Consider the following 22,234-nt stretch of genomic DNA (forward strand, 5'->3'; position numbering starts at 1 on the left):
ATCAAATTCATTACGAGCTAATATTTTTCGTGAAATGATAAAATGTCTCAGTTTCAACCTCTGATTTGCTGTTTGTGTTTTATTGTGAATAAAATATGGGTTGATGAGATCTGCACCTACACATTATTAAAACTAGGGTCTTTTTCTTTTTTTTGTCAGAACTGTGGACACTACAAACTCATCAGCATTTCCCTCTTCACTGTTTAACCGAGAAACATCTTTTCTCCTTGAACAAAGTTGTAAAAGACAAAACCTTTAACAGCGCCACGCAGAGAAGATTGTGAATCATTTCTATGTGCCGTGTTCCTCGGGTCGCAGGTTAGAGCCCTTGGTGTGTTACTAAGCAAACACAGACACAGACGCACAGTGGAGCCGCAGGGGAAGAGGTGAGAAGAAGGGAGGAGGAGAAGAAAAGGAGAGGAGCAGAGAGGAGGCGAGGTCAGACCTCTCTTTAGCCTCACAGCTGTGGGCCAGATAAGCCTTTTTCCTCACAGGTAAATAAAAGCCACACCCTGGCTGTGTGTGTGTCAGCGTGTGTGTCCATGTGTGGAAACTTCCTGCCACCCCAACACTGCTTCTCTGCATGCTCTCTCTCTGTCACACATGACCCCTGTTTCCTACTTCTCTGTTAAACCATCCCCTCAGGTATGTGTGTAAGTGTGTGAAATACACATATAAGGGTGCATCTAAAAAAATTAGGATATGATGAAAAAATTCTTTTTTTCCATGATTAAATTTAAGAAGTGAAACTTCCATATATGCTAGATTTATCATAACAAAGCGAGGTATTTCATGACTTAAGTCATCAGTCAAGAAAAGGATTCATTATACAGAAATGTTGACCCTCAGGAAAACTATCATCATCAAGATAAAACAAAAAAGGGAAATATTTCACCTTCTATGAACTGAATCTAGAATATATAGAAGTAATACAGAAGTGAAGTTATATAGAAGTTTGACTCTTTGAAGTGATTCATGGGAAAAATTAACTATACTTTTCTATATTTTTGTAATACAGCTGTTCATGTACAGTGCTGTGAAAAAGGACTTTTCCCCTTGTCATTTCTTTTTTCACCTGGATTTGTTGCACATTGTTGTTTCAGCTCAAACATATGTTAAAAGTTAGACAAAAATAACCAGAGGAAACACAAAATGCAGTTTTTACCTCCGCCAAGGAGGTTATGTGTTCAGGTGGGGTTGTTTGTTTGTTTGTTTGTTAGTTTGTTAGCAACATAACTCAAAAAGTTGTAGATGAATTTTGATGAATTTTTCAGGAAATATCAGAAATGGCATAACGGAGAACTGATTAGATTTTGGGAGTGATCTGGATCACCCTCTGGATTCAGGAATTTTTTTAAGGATTCTGTACTATTGGGAGATAGGGCTGATGGCGGAGGTCTGCGCTGTTACCACTTTACACCAGGAGATGGCAGACATGAGTAACTTCAATCCCAGCAGCATTTTGGCTGTGTTTCTATTCAAAGTTTTGGAGTTTATAGAGTTTGAAAGACGCACGCCCGGTCGAGGAGACAAGTTGGAGCGTAACAGAGAGAAAGGCAGCCAATTATAGTGAGTATACTCACAATGTTGGGAGGAATAGAGGAATATTCACCCTCTGCCATGACTTCCAGTCATCCAGTGAGACCATGGGTGACACTGTCAGTGCATCTGTTGGCACCAGCAGGCAATGCTTCCACCATAACAGTCCACCTGTAGCAAAGCCAATGCTTTGCCTCCCTGTGTTTCCACTCCACCGGGGAGGGAATAATGAGCAAATGCTGTGGTGGGGGGCACATGGGGACGGATCCAGGAATTTTTTTAAAGGATTCTTCACTATTAGGAGATAGGGCTAATGGCAGAAGTCTGCGCTGTCCGAGTGCTTTTTTAGTTTAACTAATGATACCTTTAATTAAGTGAAAAAAGTGACAACAACTGCAAGTGTTTGTGATATCTGGCAATGAGTCTTTCACATTGCTGCGGAGGAATTTCGGCCCACTCTTCCTTGCAGAATTGTTTTAATTCAGCCACATTAGAGTGTATGTTTTTCATGCAGTTTTCCAGAAGGCAGGACCAGGCTGCACATATTCAGACAGATTTTTACCTGTCTTATCACACCTGATCAAAAAATGTTAGGAGCAAGAAACACTCTTAAAGTGTGACACATTCAATGACCTTCAGAAAGAAGGATTTTCCTAAATAGAATCAGAATGATCAATACTATCAGTACTATTTTTGTACTGTAAGAGTGATTGCTGATCTGGCACTTTTATACAAGCGTGGGAAAAACAACTTTGACCCCTTGTGGCTGTCTGGTCTGACACTATTCTTTTCTTTTATGACCAACCAATCATCAGTAACTGTGATTTTAGTTCTTTTGCCATCCAGTGGCTGGTAGAGCCTTGTTTTGTGCTTTAGAGGGTGGAGTCCCCCGTGTGGATAAAGCAGACCAAGGTTTTAATAGTTTTGGGTTTTTCATTAGTTTTTATTTTCATTTAATTTTCACTCTCTGTGTTCAATTTCAGCCTAGTTTTTATTTGTTTTTACTGCTGGTTTCTTAGTTTAGTTTAGTTTTTATTTTTGCAAAAATGCTTCCTCTATTTAGTTTTTATTAGTTTTAGTTTTTTTCTGATACATGTCAGGGATAAGTGGACATCATACATTTTTAAAAACATATTCTTCACTTATCGTTTTAATTATTTGAAGACGATGTTTGAATACAACTCCAGACATAAAACTACCACTGTGTTAAGTCTTAACCAATTAAATCAGGCCATTTTACACTCCCCAGACTTGGGTGTAGGTGCCAGTCAGTATGGTTGTGTCAAAAACTTTAAACTAAGGATATTTTTTCTCTATTTTTATTTCATTTTAGTTTGTTTTTTAAGTGTTCTATACACTTTTAGTTAGTTTTTGTTTTTTTCATTAAGCCTAGTTTTTATTTAGTATAAGCCAACTAAAATAATTTTCACATTTTAGTTTTATTTACTTCATTTGAGACATTCAGAGACATTGCTCTAGACAGTCAAATGAGTGCAAGACATTTAAACTCTGCTGTTATAAAATGATGGGAAATAAATTACTTCAATTCTATAGGGTATTTGGTGCCTCTCATTTGGACTGACTGGGGTTGTGTTGGGGTGGTGTACAGAAATGAAGCACCAATATCTGTGTGATGATTCTGTGAGTAATGAACATGTTGGCACTGGTGCCATGTTGGTGCCAGATTTAGACTCTAGTTGTAGCCCTTGTTGCAAAGACGGGTGAGGATCACACTTACAGTGTTGCCAGTCTTCGGCCAAGACAGGACGAGATTTTAGGTCTTACACTCATTAGTTTGTTTTTCTTTAATCCTGCCCTGACTTCTTCTATGTTATCCATTGTACTTAAAAAGAGGATTTTATACACAAAATTGTTTATACAAGGCTTTGATTTGCATAATAGACTCATGAACAGCTGAAGTTGCTTTTCTTTGCAAAAGGAAATATGTAGACATATAAGGATGGATGCACGGTTTAATTTATTCCATGTTTTATGGAGGTATATGCTGAGAAAAAGATCCATTTATCGCTCACTTTAAAGAGCTGTTATATAGTAAGTGGAAAAGTAATCAGAAAGTGGAGCTGAAATAAGCTGGTATTAAGCAGGTAATCAGTATTCTGCAATGAGCTACATCTTCAAAGTAACCTTCATAAACCTGATTGAGTCAAATGAACATTAAGTGTGTCTGACAATGACAATGATATTATTCTCTTGTTGTTGGTAAACAAGCAGGTCTGCTGGATTAAGACAGCAGCCAGCACACTCGTCTGCAGTGACAACACAGAGGAAGCCATGTAGCAATTGAAAGTGAAGAGGTTTTCCTCCATAAGCGCAGCCTGTGTAATTATTTCAAACACGAGGAAAACCAAATCACTTTACAACGCGGATTTACATATGATTAGCGTCATACAAAGACGGGATTACTACAAGTAGTGGAGAAGAAGCCTTTCCCCTCTGCCTGTCTCCTTCTCCTTGTCTTCATTCAAAGAGCCCTGACATAAGTTAACACTACTCCCTCACTCACGCTTACCTAAAAGGTAGAGGCACGCTCACAAAAGACGACATGATAATAATGACAATTTATGGAACAGAGGAAGACCAAAACTATGCATCAGGTTGAACAGCTTTGTCTGTTTCTGTCTAATTTCTTATAACATTTACAAAGTCATATTTCCATCACAGTTTCTTTTGTGTTCTTTAACTAGATTGACTGACAGCCCATCAATTGTAACAAACTCTCATACAAACAATAAGCTTATTTGAAATGATGTATTGAAAAAGACATTTCATTTCTGTTCATCATGATGACAAAACACTATTTGGCATTTAACTCATTTAACCTCCTGAGACCTGAGATGTTTGGAGTGCCTTCTTAGTTTCACTAACTTGTTCGATATGTAGGACGTGATAAGTTAAAAACCAAAACATTGTTTTTAACAGTTTTGACCAACAATGGTGTCTGCTTATCTCCCGAAGGTGCATTAAACATAGCACTTATTAGGTTTAAAGCATCTGCTTTTGGCTGTGTGTTGGCCAGTTGGGCATTAAGTAATGGTGTCCGTCACTGAGAGATGTCAATTTTATCTTATTTTGAAATTTCCCCCAAAAGTTATGAATTTCTTGGAAATTTTACTTTCTAAAATCCACAAATCCACACCCTCTTTAATTTCAAAGTGAAAACAGATTTCTATAAAGAAATGTCAATTAAACAAAAGTATGTAATGTAAATAAGTGACTGCATAAATATTCACCCCCTTCAAGTCCGTTTTTATTAGAAACACCTTTGGCTGCAATCACAGCACAGTCTGTGTGAATAGGTCTCAATCAGGCTTGCTCATCTGGACACTGCAATTTTACTCCATTCTACATTGCAAAGCTGCTCAAGCTCTGCCAGATTGCATGGGGATCTGGTGTGAACAGCCCTTTTTAAGTCCAGCCACAAATTCTAGATTGGATTGAGGTCTGGACTTTGACTCGGCTTTGACTCCAGAACATTCACCGTATTGTCTTTAAACAATTTTTGTGTAGCTTTTACTGTATGCTTCAGGTCATTGTCTTGCTAGAAAATAAATCTTTTCCCAAGCCTTGGTTCTCTTGCAGACTGATTAAGATTGTTCTCCAGGATTTTCCTATGTTTTTCCACATTTCGTTTTACCCTCTACCTTTACAAGCCTTTCAGGGCTGGCTGCTGAGAAGCATCCCCTTAGCATGATGCTTCCGCCGCAGTTTTTCACAGTGGGGATGGTGTGTTTACTGCCAAATAGAGGGTCTTTTCTGATTGCCAAAAAGCATCATTCTGGTCTCATCAGACCAAAGAACTTTCTACCATTTGGCCATGGAGTCTCCCACATGCCTTTTAGTGAACTCTAGTTGAGACTCAATATAAATTTTCATCAACAGTGGCTTTCTCTTTGCCAGTCTCCCATAAATCTTTGACTGGTCAAGAACTTGGCCAACATTTGTTGTCTGCAGAGTCTCTTCCATCTCAGCTGCTGAAGCTTGTAAATCTTTCAGAGTAGTCATAGGCTTCTTGGTGGCCTCTCTCACTAGTCTCCTTCTTGCACGGTCACTCAGTTTGTGAGAACGGCCTGTTTTTCGGTAGATTTATAAATGTACCATATTCTTCCCTTTTCTTGATGATGGATATAACTGAATTCGGGGATGTTCAGTATCTTGGAATTTTGGTTTATATCCATGCCCTGACTGATACTTTTCAATAACCTTTTCTCTGAGTTGCTCAGAGTGTTCTTTTGTCTTCATGGTGTAATGGTAGCAAGGAATACTGATTAACCAATGACTGAACCTTCCAGACACAGGTGTCTTTACACTACATCACATGAGACACATTCACTGCACTCAGGTGATTCCCATTTCACTTATTGTGAGATTACTAGCACCATTTGACTGGATCTCTGTTGAATAAATGCAAAAATCATATAGCACCCCATGCTAATTCACATGCAGTTATCTAAAAGTCTATCAAAAGACTTGAAAGATTTCTGTTTATCTGACAGTGTTAAGGAGATGTCCCTCTGAGTGGAGGAATGTGTGGAGGAAATCTGAGCGAAAATAAGAGGACGAACTGTCATTCAGTGCTCGATGAGCACACCAAGGAGACACCTTGCTGTTGTAAATGATCATTGATTAGCCAAAATGATATGAAGGAGATTATTGACAGCATGAAAATGTCTCTTAAGAAGGCGTATCACTTCCTATTATTCACCTATTATCTTCAATTTGCAGTACTAAATCCAGTTTATTCAACTTGGCAGAGCGGAGGCAGCTGTGACAGTGGGTGGGGCTTTAACGCCATATTTTCTAGTGAAGACCCCTCCCCAAAAATAGCAGGGAAGTTTATGCATTGTTCAGATTGGCATTTAGATTATCTAACATATTCCCAGGGCAGATTATGAACACTAACTTTTAGCCTGGATACAGACAGGGTAGAAATTTTTGGTGAGCTCATTTAACTGTTGTATTTGCTGCTTGTCAAATACTTTGGATCCTGATATTTGGGTGCACATACATTCAAACTCAAGCATCCTTTGGAATATAATTTGACCTTTTACATTACAAGCCTCTGGTTTATCTTAGCTGGTAAAGAGCAAACGCACCATGAGCAGGCTGTAGACCTCTCTTCAGCAGGCTATCACTTTTCTTTTATCTCTGTCTTGTTTTCACTGATAAAATGTTATCTGCACTCCAATATTTATTTGACATAATTCATACATTATGATTCCATCAATATCTTAAACATTATATTGGTCAAAGGCTATAAAAGCCAGCGGAAATTATGTAGGGCTTTCCCAAACCTTTGGTCCACCAAAACCTTTGTATAACCATAACACAAGACCAAGTCTGCCATAAGGTGGGATAAAGGGGAAGACAGGCCAAATCAGGGGCCCATGGAGGTCAGCAAAATCATGCTCCATTGAAGAAGTTAAGCTGTGATAACCATATTTTTTCCCTGAATAATAACCAGTCTTATCAGCGCAACAGAGTTACAAAAATTGATTTATTTTATTTATGCTGTAGTACAGGATGTGCTTTGTTTCAAATTGTATAGCCCTTTTTTAAGACAGAATTTTTATTTAATTTTAATTATTTTTTCATGTTGACAATGTAAACAATGTGGGGGCACACTGAACCAAACTATTTGAAAGGTCAGACATCATAGACATAATGTGCACAAACACAAGGATGCCTGAAAATAAAGTAGAAGCAACCAAGACAGTTGTAAAATGGCTAGAATGGGCAGAAAAATGGGAAAATAAGTAAAAAAAAAATGTGTAAGAATGGATTAAAAGGGGACAGAATGCACACAAAGTGTAAAAACAATTGTAAGAATGACAGGAATAGGCAGAAAAAAATTGTGAAAATAAGTGGAAAGAAAGGACAAAAAGTGGCAAAATGCACAAAAAGTGGAAAAATTAGGTTAAAGTGGCAAACACAGGCTGAAAAATTGTGAAAATGAGTTTAAAAAGAGGCAAAAATTGGTAGAAATAGTAGGGAAAATGGGTTAAAAGTGGCAAAATGGATTAAGAAGTATCTAAAATGTTCAAAAAGTGAAAAAATGGGTTTAAAGTGGCATAATCGGAATGTAGTGGCAAAAATATCATCAAAAGGGGCAAAAAGGGCAGACGTACAGTTGCAAGAAAAAGTATGTGAACCCTTTGAGATTTCTTGGATTTTTGCATAAATTGGTCATAAAATGTGTTCTGATCCTAATCTAAGTCACAACAATAGACAAATAGTCTGCTTAAACTAATACCGCACAAAAAATATATGTTTTTATGTTTTTATTGAACAAAACATGTAAACATTCACAGTGCAGGGTGGAAAAAGTATGTGAACCTTTTGATTTAATAACTGGTTGACCCTCCTTTGGCAGCAATAACCTCAACCAAACGCTTCCTGTAGTTGCAGATCAGATCTGCACAACAGTCAGGAGGAATTTTGGACCATTCTTCTTTACAGAACTGTTTCAGTTCAGCAATATTCTTGGGATGTCTGGTGTGAATTGCTCTCTTGAGGTCATGCCACAGCATCTCAATCGAGCTGAGGTCAGGACTCTGGCTGGGCCACTCCAGAAGGCGTATTTTCTTCTGTTGAAGCCATTCTGTTGTTGATTTACTTCTATGCTTTGGGTCGTTGTCCTGTTGCATCACCCATCCTCTGTTGAGCTTCAGTTGGGCAGACAGATGGTCTTAAGTTTTCCTGCAAAATGTCTTGATAAACTTGGGAGTTCATTTTTCAGTCAATGACAGCAATCCGTCCAGGCCCTGCGGCAGCAAAGCAGCCCCAAACCATGATGGACCCTCCACCATATTTCACAGTTGGGATGAGGTTTTGATGTTGGTGTGCTGTGCCTTTTTTTTCTCCACACATAGCATTGTGTGTTCCTTCCAAACAACTCATTTTTGGTTTTATCTGTCCACAGAATATTTGCCAGTAGTGCTGTGTAACATCCAGGTGCCCTTTTGAAAACTTCAAACGTGCAGCAATGTGTTTTTGGACAGCAGTGACTTCAGTGGGTGTCCTCCCATGAACTCCATTTTTGTTTAATGTTTTACTTATTGTAGATCTGTCAACACAAATGTTAGCATGTGCCAGGGATTTCTGTAAGTCTTTAGCTGACACTCTAGGATTCTTCTTCATCTTATTGAGCATTCTGCGCTGTGCTCTTGCAGCCATCTTTACAGGACGACCACGCCTAGGTAGAGAAGCAACAGTGCTGAACCTTCTCTATTTGTAGACAGTCTGTCTTACCGTGGACACATGAACATCAAGACTTTTAGAGATACTTTTGTAACCCTTTCCAGCTTCATGCAAGTCAACAATTCTTGATTGTAGGTCTTCTGAGAGCTCTTTTGTGCGAGGCATGGTTCACATCAGGCAACTCTTCTTAAAAACAGCTAACTCAAGACTGATGTGTGTTTTTTATTGGGCAGGGCAGCTTTAACCAACACATCCAATCTCATCACATTGATTGGACTCCAGGTTGGCTGACTCCTGGCTCCAATTAGCTCTTGGAGAAGTCATTAGCCAGGGGTTCACATACTTTTTCCACCCTGCACTGTGAATGTTTACATGTTTTGTTCAATAAAAACATGAAAACAGATCATTTTTTGTGCGGTATTAGTTTAAGCAGATTGTGTTTGTCTATTATTGTGACTTAGATGAAGATCAGAACACATTTGATGACCAATTTATGCAGAAATCCAAGAAATCCCGAAGGATTCACATACTTTTTCTTGCAACTGTATTTGTGAGAAGAGGTAAAGGAGTAGCATAAATTAATTAAAAATGCTCAAAAAGTGGAAAATGCATTTAAAATGACCAAAGGGCAGAAAAAGTGATGATACAGAGAATTATTCATAGGGGCAAATGACAACTACGAGTGACATGCAAGGTATGTATGCAAAAAACTTTAAACTTGTGGCAATAGGATTCAAAGCTGTTGAGTCCTACATGATATCAAAAACATTGATGCTACTCAGTGAAAAGCTGTATTAGTTCAGTCAGGACCACTTTGTGAAGGAACACATGATTTGTGGGTACAAATATTTATTCACATGTCCTTCCACCAGCCTATGTGAAAAGCATCAAGCAGGAACATGTTCCTGGTCTTCCTGTGCATACAAGGAAAGCCTGAGGAAGGGAGAGAATCAGCAAAAGAAAAACAACAGCAGAGCAGAGCAGGCATCAATGACAACTGAATGACACGGATTAAGTCAGAAGCAGAATAAAGGAGGAGCTGGGGTGCAGGAGGGTTGCAAAAAGCAGCTTGCAGAGGGAGCAGCATGGCAAGAGCTGTTTCAAAAGGTAGCATGAGTACAATTAGCCAATCATGTGTTTAGAAGTAAATCAGCTGGCCATTAGCTGATGAGCGCTTGTGCGAGATCAGCTGATCTCAATTATATGGCAGCAGTTGACTCTGTGGCCTGTCTGAACCAACGCTACATGCTCAGTTTTTACTTTGTGTGGATGTAACAAGTCTTAAATTTGATTTTACAAAGTATGCAGCATCACATCAAGGTTGTTGTTCCTATGTCTGTACCATGTTTGTACTTTCTCTTTGTTTTAAGTCACTTTTTTGGTGTCAACTGATGCATGGTTTATGTGGCATAACCCGATAAACAGCATGTTGTGCAGCCACAAGGTTTTTTGAAACAGCTGCATCAGTAACAAACCGTGATCTCATTGAGTTGATTTTTGTTTTCATAGTCTTGGTTTTGGTTTGAACTGTTGTGCAGCAGGACATTTGTGCTGGTAATTAGTCACAAACTAATCACAGGCTCATGAAGATACCTCAGCTAGAGATTACTTAAACTAACAGAGCTGAAAGGGGGGGAAAAAAGGAACAAAAAGGAAGCGTTTAAAGTCACACAAGACCAAGAGACGTATGAACTGATGAAGAATCCACTCATTCACTCACACGGCAGATCATAGTGACAGCAAAGCCTCTGATCGAGACACTGCCATGATAGACAGAGAGGAAAGCAGGAAGTTAATGAGTAGATTGTGGGCCAATAACATAACCAGTCACCCACGACAACGCACTGCCCCACACTCCTTACCTGTCTGCCGTTGCTGCACTGCATTCTGGGAGTGGAAGGGCAGAGCGGAGCGGCGATGGGATTTGAAAGGCGTTCTGCATGGGCGACTCACAGATTTGCATTCAACAGTGGAGACACACAAACAGCGGCAAACACAGTCACAAAGCACCATGAACACTGGAAAAGTTCATAAGCACACACATAGATCCAGGAAATGTGGACTAATTATTGATCCCTCTCATGTCTAAGGGGTCTTAGAGCTGATTTGGGAAAAGGAAGAAGAATTAGAGGTTGGAGGGAACACATGCACCCCTCTGAAAACCTCCTCTCCGCACCCCTTTTTTCTCCTGCGTGTTATTTTTCGCTTTACGATTCTGATAATGATGATATTAGAGAGAAGAGGGAGGGAGTGAGGAGGATGATGGGAGCCGCATGCGATTGTTCGCCCTGTCTTTCCTCATTTTTTTCCTTTTTTACTGCTACACTTCGCGTAAAGAGATAGAGAAAGACAGAGGAGGGGGCTCCTCAATGACTAATTTTCCTTTCTTTTACGGCAGCATAAATTTAACAGGAGGTGGAGGGGGGGCTGTGGTGGGTAGAGTGGAAATCCTTTTAGCGCTCTGATTTATGTACGTCTGATGAGCGAATCATAGATCACCGGTGGAAGATGGCAGACACACTGATGATGATGGGGCCCTTCGACGGGGCCCGCTAATGCCCTGCCGAACAAAATGTAACCAATCTGCAGGGGCCCTCAAGCATGCAATGGTCCTCTAATAGAAAGTATGGCAAACTATACGCCTGTCACCTACGATGGCGGTGTGTGAGTGCCTGTGCTGGGGAGGTGTGGGAAGAAAAGAAGGAAAAAGACAAGAAACTGGACTTCAACAATAAATATAAAGGCAGATGATCCCAAAGAAAAGACAAACAAAAAAGACAGGAAAAGAAGGAAGGAAGAAAAAGGCAGGAAAACTGCCCAAACAGAAACAGAGGAGTCTAGTTGAAGGAGACTCTAAATGTCACGTAAAAAGATTCCAATAAAAAAACAGCAACCAAACGTGTAAACAGCTGAACAATAGACAACAACAAGTAAACGCTGCATGAGTGTCCACCTTAAATCACCCAATCACACACTCACACACAGAATTCCTCACAGACACACACACGGGCCTGATGCACAGTGCGGCGCATGCAGCCCCACCAATCATCTTTATATCAAAACATCATTATGCTGGCTGACAGCAGCTGAGATTCCAGCGAGGCTGCGTTGTCATAAATCGTCAGCTGTTGCAGCGCTGCAAAGAGAGCCTTTTCATTTAGGAATGTCAAAACTCTCCCGAGTCTCGTAAAGATGGTAGGAAAGAGCCGGGAGACGGGGGAACAGAGGAAGAGATGGCAGAGCCGGAGAGAGGATGGGGATAAGTGAAGATGGCACGGCTGGCAGAGACAACAGCAGGCTCAGAGTCAGATAACTGACTCAGCTGGGAAAAAAAGGATTCAGACTCTGTTTCTGCACTTACAAACAACATGTCTTGTATTGTGATGTAAGGCTTTGAACAGCTCTAAGTTTGCAAAATCAACCCAGTACTTTCAGAATAAATGATAATAAAAATAGGATTTGGGGAGTGAAAATCTGTGGCTGCTGTCATCCAAAATGTGTTGGTTTTAAATCATGAAAGGCTAAAGCAGGCAGAGGCCTTCAGTTAAAAATGAAGCCCAAGCAGGAGGTGTAAAAAAACACCCTGCAGTTCCCCAAGGGTCCACTTGAGGCAGGCTGCAAAAGCTCTAGAGGCTTCATTAATACCAATGGCAAATTACTGCAACAAATACGTTAACAGCCTGGTACGAAAATCAGTTTAGTACTGAAGGACTCAAGTCGTTCTCATTACACACTGTATGGGGTTACTTTGTTTTCCAACTCATCTGTTGTGATTAAATTAAGACTAAGAGTTATTTATACCTCACACTGAGTGCACTAAGCACCACATAGGATGGTTGTAGCTACAACCACATGAACCTTCGCCAAAATATAAGGGTTGCCAAGAAACAGACTTCCCTCCCATTCTAACTTAAATCAAATAAGCAACAGAAGATTTTTAATAACATAAACCAGAAGAAAATAAAGTTGTATTTTTTTTGTATAGCCAAAGAAACACATCTTCTTAGTCAACATGTTGTCTGATATTTATGTCTTTCTCACAAGATTTAAAATGCCCCTTGCGCTTGCTGCTGCTTGCTGTCATTGTATTTGATGAATGTAGCACCTCATACCAATATGTAGATGACTGTTTTCTTTAAATAGATGATTATAACACAGGCCTACTGGGAGAGAAAAGTTGGCACGCAGAATCTGCACTTTCAGGGCAGGGACGACTCGGCTTCAAATCACCTTCCTGACACATCTTGTAGCGTATTTAAAGAATGTTATTCAGTTATTCAAACAGACCTCATCTGCTAAAACAAATCTTCTCTATCCCCTGACTGTCCATGTAAATGTACAGGTTAACAGTCCAATCAAGGATGACTCTGTCTCAAAGTCTCAAAGTGCTAGCCATCGTGTCTCCTTTGTTTTATAACCACTGCTGTGGTTACTTAAAATCCACAATAGCTATTTTTCAGCTCTATTTTTCTGAGTTGATAGAACACATTTTTCGGTTTCAAGGTAACAATACTTGAATACTCTTTGTACTTTTGGTCATTGTATTCATAATGTTTGATGCTCATCCTTGAATCTGCATGGTTTTCTCAGAAGTCTTTTGGGCATGAGACATTTTTGCACCATGAGTGAAGTTACCCTCTTAGTTAAAGAAGAGAAGTGCCACCTGTGGGGGAACAACTTCAACACAGCAAGGACTGAATTCTGTGGAAGAGCACTTTCTGGGACAAAGTGCACCTTTCATTCTTTGTTATTCGTAGAAATCAATTATCTTACTTTGGGTGGCATGACTATTTAAAATTAAAATCAACAACGACATAAGGGAAAATTAGAGTGAATGAGAAACATGTAAATTATATATTCCAACTTGAGTCATACTCAAAAAATGTATGTCCTTTTTCTTTATTCTACTATAAATGCTGGTGGTGCAAACATAACCAGACAACATGCTGGTTTTACACTCACCACAAGCTTCACTGTGACATTTTAAAGCCAAAAGCATGAAAAATTTTAACTTCATTGCATTTTGCTTCTTAAATTCTTCCAAGCACAGGCGATGCACTTATTCTACCTTAGCTCATTTGTCAGCTCAGCATTAGCAGTGGTAGGGTTTCCCCACATCAGACAATAAAAAGTCATTAATCACCAAATTTATCTTCTAAACATATAGCTGAGAAGAACTGTAGTGTAGTCTAGTTTACAAAATATAGTTTAGCTTAAAGTTATGTAAAAGTGTTCTTTAGAAACTATCCAGATCTTGAAGGCTTATTTTATAGACACTATAGAGGCCGTTGTTACTGATAATTTGGTGTTAATGAAATGTGGGAGGATGGGATTGACACATGAATATTTAATTATTAAAATTTTAAGTGAGCTTACTGAAGGGGGAAGGAATTGCTTTAGTTCTTTAGCTGTTCATCAAATTTATCATTAAATCCACACAAATGAAAGTGGACAGTCTGCACTTCACAGTCACTGTGTCATTTCACATCAAAAAGGAGGAGTATGGAGAAAAACCTCTGTGAGTGTGTGACTAATGTACTGGAGAGCTCTTCACTGGTGCTGACGAAAAGACAAGTTTGCGTTGCTGGTGCTAGTGTGTCCCTCCAGGGCTTCCGTCCATCCACTGGCAGGGGAGATGAACTGAGACAAGATGTCAGAGCAGGAAATGTCAGACTACTGCCAAACCACTGCTGTACACACCCCTGACAGGCACACATGGGCACATACACCCATTCAACCACACACAAAAAGTCATTTTAAAAAGACAGCACACATTACATGGTCGCAAAAAAAGCAGTTTTACATCATCTTCACTGGGCACGCATACACGCATCAGTACTGGCATTAGCTCGCTTTTTCCCTCCTGCTATAAACTCCAAGTGAAGAAAAGTTAGCCAATGATTTCATTCTATCCATCTTTGATGCAGATTAAAACTTGATTAAATATCAATTTAATTTGATGAAAGTACCGAATCATAATTTCATTGCTGTGTATTCACTGGCATACATAAAAGTTTGTAGCAAACACTTGGATGCGTGACAGTAAAAATGCAGCCAGAGATAAAAAAAGAGACGCATGCAGGGCAAAATGAAGAGAAGACATGGAGGGCTGAGCACAGCAGCAGTTTGTGTCCGCTGGCCACTTCTTGTGTTTGTTTTCTTTGGTGGTGTGTACACATTACAGATGTCTTGAGTAATGCCTCCATCTGTAATCTCTCTTCTCTCTCTGCTCTCTCTCCCTCTCTGATATCCTCAGGACTTAGTTTTCCTTAAGTGTGTCAATTTGGGTCTCCTTGTTCAAGTTCAAACATTTAGCCCCCAAACAGCCATTTGTCTCCAGCTTAGCAGACAGAAAGACCATAAAAGAAGAAAATACCCCAAGAACTAAGAGAGAGAGAGAGAGAGAAAAAAAAAACCATCTTGTATGTTTGACGCACTTTTTGCTGCCTGGTTAGCACACACAAACACAACCACACACGTACGCACACGCATCACCCCCCGTCTCGTCTGGTTACTGGCTGTGCACTTGCAGTCCCTCCAGGGCGTGTGGGGTCACTCTGTGTGACTGTGTGTGTGGGTGAGGGGAGTTCACCCAATGCCAATCCCCCCCCACCCACACTCACACACCCCTCTCCACACAAAGCTACAGATGATGTGCCGTCCAGCTGCATTTCCGTCACTGTGACAATAAGTGGTCCTGCCAAACGCCCGGCAACCAGAGTCACATCTGCTCCTGTCTCTGTCGCCACGGCAATACTGCCGAAGTCTGCACAACAACCAGCACACGACCAGGGGGCAACAACGGGTGGCACAGAACGAAAATGAGGGAGAGAGAGAGAGCGAGAGAGTCAGTTACAGAAAGAAATATTTCTCAAGCTCAGAGTTCATTTATAGGTCTAATTCTGTTTGTTTGTTTTTTAGATGACTGCATGGATAAATCATCAGTATTTGTCAAAGTGCTGAGTATGCACATCTTGGCCCACTGAGACATTTTACACAGAATGTGTAAAGAATTTACACAAAAATCCAAATCATCAAAAATATATATATAGAAGCTAACTACAAAGCTACCAATTAATAGAAGAAATAATTGATTTCTTCTATTTTTAGCACCTTCCGTCATGTACGTTTTGGAGATTGCATTCACTCTAATTAAGGCCCAAATACAAACAATTATGTAGCCAACAACTCTGAAAAGCCATTTTAAACAGTGTTGCAGGGTTAGTCATTCTGTTTCTCTTTTATCAGACAAAAAAAGTACATGTTTTTCTTCACTTTGACATATTTTGACTGTAGACTCTGTAGTCTTCCTCAGAAGTGTCACCTGACCGCTGTGATGTGCCTTTATCAGCTGTTCTTCTCAGATGCTTTGTCTGATAAAAGATGAACAGAATCAATAATCAGGGTAAGGAGACAATATGAATTTACTTGGTCTGGTAATACATGATATTGGATTCTTGCCGATATCCAATATTTACAAATTAATTCCAGGCAATGCCGAGAGCAACTCGGATTTTGAAATGTAGTTTGGACATAAAACTTCAGTCCCTAAATAAACCATTTAAAGTTTGAGGATGAACAAACTAAAAAAAAATCAGTCCTTAAAGGGATATTTCAGTATTTTCAGTAAGTTGGGCCGCATGAGATATGTAGTAGTGGCATTAGCCTTCAGTGATTTCAGTGAGCATTGCTCCTTTAAAAAGGACTTGCTGGTTTTACTGGTCAGGAAGCTAGGCTATACACACAGGGATACACACAGTTTCTCTGCATAATATAGCAATTTATTTCTGGTAGAAATGGGCCACAAAAAATGTTGGCTCAAATGTATGCACTATTAAAAACCATTGAAGAATTTGAAGAATTTTATTTTATACCCAGAAAGCCTCTGTGCTTTTGACATTATTTTGCAATGCAGGCTTTGGCTGGCTACTGGTTATGTGCTCTAGCTAATAAAGGCAGATTTTCAGCCAGAATATCTGGCTATATATGCTGTGAAAGGCAGAAATGTTCATTTATGAAAATCTGATAGTTCACTTCTTGAGCTTATATCCTCTGATGCTAAAAATATCATACATCCCTAATCTTAGTGATGGTAAAAATGTGAATAAGAAACCAAGAGACACATGTAGGAGGATAAGCCTCTTCATTTTAAAATTAAAAAAAAAAATCCAAAAAACACTGGATTGCAACAGCCAGGAAATCACTGACGTATACTGCCAAATAGCATATGAATCTCTCCTTGGCAAGATTTCAATTGCACAGGATTTTATACTGATAATTAATAGAAGTTATAAAAATTATTTTTATCTCAAAAAGGAGACAACTATAGTTTCATCACAAAATAAGCATTTTTAAGTGTTTTTTTATCTTAAAAGGAGACAAAATACCAGACCTCCAGTAAAAAACGACAGAAAAAGAAAAAACAACAACAGAAGTCTTCCTCCAACACCAGATCCAGGTATTTCACTTTGATAGTATAGATGGGAGGACCTGTATATATCAAGAAGGGGCACAGGTGGCCTGGAGTTTGGGTCACGTCCAATGTGCATGGGGGCTCGGGCTCAAGTCCGCCCTGTAGCTCCTTCCCTGCATGTCCCCAACCCCACTCTCTCATCCCTATTTCCAACTCTGTCCTCTGTCCTCCTCTCTAAATAAAGGCATAAGAATTCCAAATATATATCTATTAATGAATCAGTAACTCAAACTAAAGCCTTTTTGATACTTAAAAGAAAAACCCTGACAGAATAATGAGTTGATATAATGTTGAAAACAGTAATTAGCTCTGTATACATTATTCCTCTTTCTCCAGATTTAAAACTTTGAGCAGAATGACCTTTGATCACTAGCAGCAGAATTTTTTGTCTGATTTTTTTTTCTTTACTTTTTTGTGCTTGGCTTGTGTCTATGGTCCATGTGTATGTATGTCTGCATATATACTGCATTGTATATTCCTGAATAAAGCAGCAGTTAATACTATTCTTTACATAGATCAGTCATTTTCAAAGACAAAAAAACCTCTAATGACTCAGATCTTCTTAGTAATTTTAAACTTTAAATTTACTTCTGGAAAAAAGAAGAAAAATCCTGCAACCAGGCACATATTTTCTGTTTGTTAGTTACAGTTAAGTTTAACTCACAGCAAGAGGGTAGCACATGCAAAATTTAATGAAAAAAACCCTGAAAGAGCTTATGTAAACTATGTCATTATCTCAAAATTTTAAATACTACCTCATATGGAGCATCATTACCCTATAGAGTTTCATTTCTCTGTAATTTGGTTGAAACAACAAAGAAATTGGACTTGACTTGGAAGTGTGATGATTGTAATTATTGTCATGTACAATCCTCTACATTTGCCTTTTCCTTTCTTATTTTAACTCTTCAATCTTTCTTATAATAAAAACTGTTCAGAGGATATCTCTTGCTGTCTCTCTCTCCCTCTCTCTTGCCAGGGTGTTTATATTTGCCCAGCCCACGGCAGAGTGCCTAACAAGGTGGAAAGAATTAGGGGTGAAAAGACAGCGCTGCTGCCAGCCAGGGCCTCTCTCTTGCTCTCTCTCTCTCTCTGACAGTGGATATATTTCAGCTAATGTACTCCTGACCTCTTCTACTTCAGTAGAATATCAACAAAAACTGATAGCTACACTTGGGAACAACAAAGGTCTGGAAAGAGCATCAGGAATGGTTTCGGAGTTCTCGACTGGGAGCTCCTTAAATGAACTTTTACTTTGTGATGAATACATCAGCCCCCTGTAGACACAACAGCGCCTCTTATATCTTTGCTGATTTTGATTTGTACGTGTTTAAGTCACGTTTTATAAATAAAATTCTCATCTCTTTTAATATCTGGGCAACAGCCTATCCATGGCATTTGGGAAGGGCAGAACCTATAAAAAAATTGGGGCTAACGGGAGCTTTAATCTCTTTTTAAACCCGAAATTTTTTCCTCTATCAGGAAACTATGATTATAAAATAAAACATAAAGACATAAAAAAAAGACAATAAAAAAACATAGCATAAGAAATCTTGACCCATTCCAAATGCTGCCTCCAAGAGTTCAAATCAGGTGTTTAACCTTACACTTGCCTAGGGTCTAGAGTGGGGGAGTATGGCCTGTTTTCACAGGCCACACAGCAAAGAAGGAGAGAGGGGAGGCGGTGGGGGTAAGATAAGTGTGCGTGTGCACATGGGGGGAGAGTTGGTGTGCACTGTGTCTTTGAATTCAGACCAGAGTGAAATCCTGCCTCCCACCGTACCCCTCTCCCCAAAGTGAGGTGTCGCATAACCACCTCATTAGACACAGAAGGAGGGGAGAGGAGAGGTCAAGCTGTTTTGGTTTTTAAAAATGAGCGCCTGTGTTTTATAATAACACATCAAATATAAAATAATACATAGAATAAATGGGTAAAGGTCTTTTCATGTCACACTGAGCAGGCACAAGCCTCTCTGTTAATACTTGTGTGTTAAAGGCTGTTGTGTGTGTAAGAGGGAGTGGTAACACCCATCCAGGAACACGGTGAGTGATTAGATGAATCACCTTGAGCCTGTCCCTTTGCTTTTAAATGTATTTTCAAAGTCACAGTATTTTAACACAGGACTCAGAATATGCTGGACAAAAAAGGCATTAACAATGAGAAGCCAGCATGTGGGAGGTTCAGCAGCGGTCATTTTAAACAGCCGATGTTTAAAACATTAGACAGAAGCTCAGATAGCTCTACTATAGGCCACTGTCTCTGCTTTTACTGAGAAAACTTTGTGTTGGTGCTCAGACATGACTGATCCGGTTGGTTTTAGGTAACTTTGATTCAGGTAAATGAAGAAATACAGTACTTATAAAGTCAGTCACCAAACACTACTTTAAGCTCACATCGTCTCAGGAAGAAATCCGTAGACCTTCCACCAGAGTGTGGCCTTAGCTCTATCTCTGGCCACAGGTATTAATCTATTAATTTGATTATGCAAAACAAGAAAATACTGGTTGGCAGGTTAAACCAAGATTATGCACAATGTTCTAGGATTTGCAAATGTGCTCTTAGATTGAAAGATTTTCACGTTTGTAAAAGACTCGAATGGGGGAAACGTTTAGGCCTCAAACATAAAAGCTTGACTGGAGAGTTTTCCCAGTCAAAACTAATATTGACCTTACAGATTAAATAAGCATCACTGACTGAAAAACGTTTTTGCACCTACAAATGCCTGTATGCTTACCTTATACTGAAAATGAAAGAACTTGAGTTCATAATTACAATGATTTACTTTGTTTTCTGTTTCTTTTATTTATTTACTTATTTTAGTCCAAGTCATTTACAATTTTCTCTTTTCATTTTACACTTCAAAATTGATTTCAGGGAAAAAAAAAATTAAACTGGCAGTAGAAAGTTATTACTACACTCTATCAAACATTAACTAAGCATTTCTAAAGCAGTAGATAGCAGTAGATAGTTAATTGAACATTTATAAAGCATTTTAACTATTTTATATGCCATTTATAAACAAAATAATAAAGACTTTATTGATGCATTAGTAAAACATTAGTAAATACTTAACTCATTATTTATAAAAAATGCATTAATGTCATTGTCAATTAAAACAGCAAAACAGAAAAGCAGCTCTTGAGCCACATAGTGCTAACAAGTAAAAATGTAATACTCATAATAAAAAATAAATATAACCAAGTCCTAAAATAACTTAAACAATACAGATGCTCCAAAGTACTGTTTGCATTTAAAAAAGTGCAACTGTATTTGTCAATAAAAATACATGCTAATTTGTTTATTTGACTGCAGCTTGTTTGGGCAAACCTTTATTTGTTAGAAATAATTTATAGAACTATGAGGTCTAGAACAACAACTAGACAAATATTTTGCTGCCATTAAACAATCATCATCTTAATGGTTCGTATAACTGGCAACAGGCCAAAACCTCTTATCTCCATTTACATGATTTTATATTCTTTCATAATTGGTGCTATTGGTCAAGCTTTACGTCTTTCAGTGGGTTTTGACAACTGTCACAGCATTGAAAGTATCACAAAGATGCTGACTATGACCATTCTACACTAAATTAATTGAAAATTATACTTTTTTTTAAATTCCCTGAAAAGTGGTGATTTTATAGATCAGAGGTTTTGACCTGACACCAGCAAAATGGGTGTGGTTGTTTTGTGTTGTCTTGTGTTTATGTTGACATTTTAAAAAAGCCCATCTTCAACCAAACCTGACCTGGCTCTGTGTTTGAGAGAACGGTCGCTGTCCATGGTGCTGAAAGGTTGCTGAGCTGGTTTCAGAGCTATGTAATAAATGTAATCAAATGATTAATGACAGAGATAACACAGCAAAAAGTACTTTCAGTCAGAGCTCTATGGAGTCCTACAACACAGAACCTTACCTAAAAAAGAGGGAAAAACCTGTAATTAGGCTATCCGTCATTCTTTAATAACCGCAGCACCTACATAGTTACACTGTGATTTCCCTCTTCTCTGTTGATTCTTTGAAATAAATAAAATAAATAGACTTTGGCTGACACACACACAAAGAAAAGAAAAAAAGAAAACAATCAGCGATACACACAAACACTCAGAAACCTGCTGGTGTGTCCCTGATAATGCCCGCTGGATGTTCTCACCTTTCAAAGAGTCTGTCCACGGCTCTATTTATAATCCTATCACTGAGAGAGCACACACACTCTCTCTCTCTCTCTCACACACACACACACCTTGCACATCTGTGTCAACTCTCAGAGCAGGTATGTGTTTGTGTGTCATGGTGGAGATGGATCCGAGTGCAGGGTCCTAGCAGGGTTTGCTTGAGTGTGATAACAGGCTGTGATTTGTATCTGTAGATGAAGCATCGGCATAATAAATGTTCTCTACCTCTCACCTTCCCCCACCTATACTCTCTGAGCCTCCTCTTCTCTCTCTCACACACATGCACACTTTTTCTTCCTCTGTCATGCTCTCTATTTCTGTCTAAAGTTTCCTTTTTTCTGTTTCTTTTTCTCTTTTGTAGCCCTTTCTGTCTTGTTATTGTCTGTATTCAACCCTATCTCTCACACATGAACAGGCACACACACGGCGGTGCACGCGGGTGTGTGTGGGAGAGAGTGAGAAGGTGTCAGTACTATTCTCAGGTCAGTTAGGTTTGATCTTTTCCACCTTCTGCTTTCGCACATTAACAGACAGCCTGCAGGCTGAAACAGAGACACACAGACACAGGAAACAGAGACATCACAGTATGAATGCTGCATTCTGAGGTTTCATCATGATGACAGCTACGTACACACAGGATCAGCTGGAAACACTTTCTGCAGTGCAGTTAAAAAAAAGCGTTAAAAATCTGTTCACTTGTTGCAGTTAACTACAGTGATTTCTCTTCCTCCTTCTAGTTTTGGAAGTAAAACTCTCACTTCACTTTCAGCTCTTACTTTCCGTTCTGTCAGTGCAGCTCTGTGTTTAGTCTTGTGGGTGCAATTTTTCTGA

The sequence above is a fragment of the Cheilinus undulatus genome, linkage group 1, assembly GCF_018320785.1.
Source record: "Cheilinus undulatus linkage group 1, ASM1832078v1, whole genome shotgun sequence".
Lineage (NCBI taxonomy): Eukaryota > Metazoa > Chordata > Actinopteri > Labriformes > Labridae > Cheilinus > Cheilinus undulatus.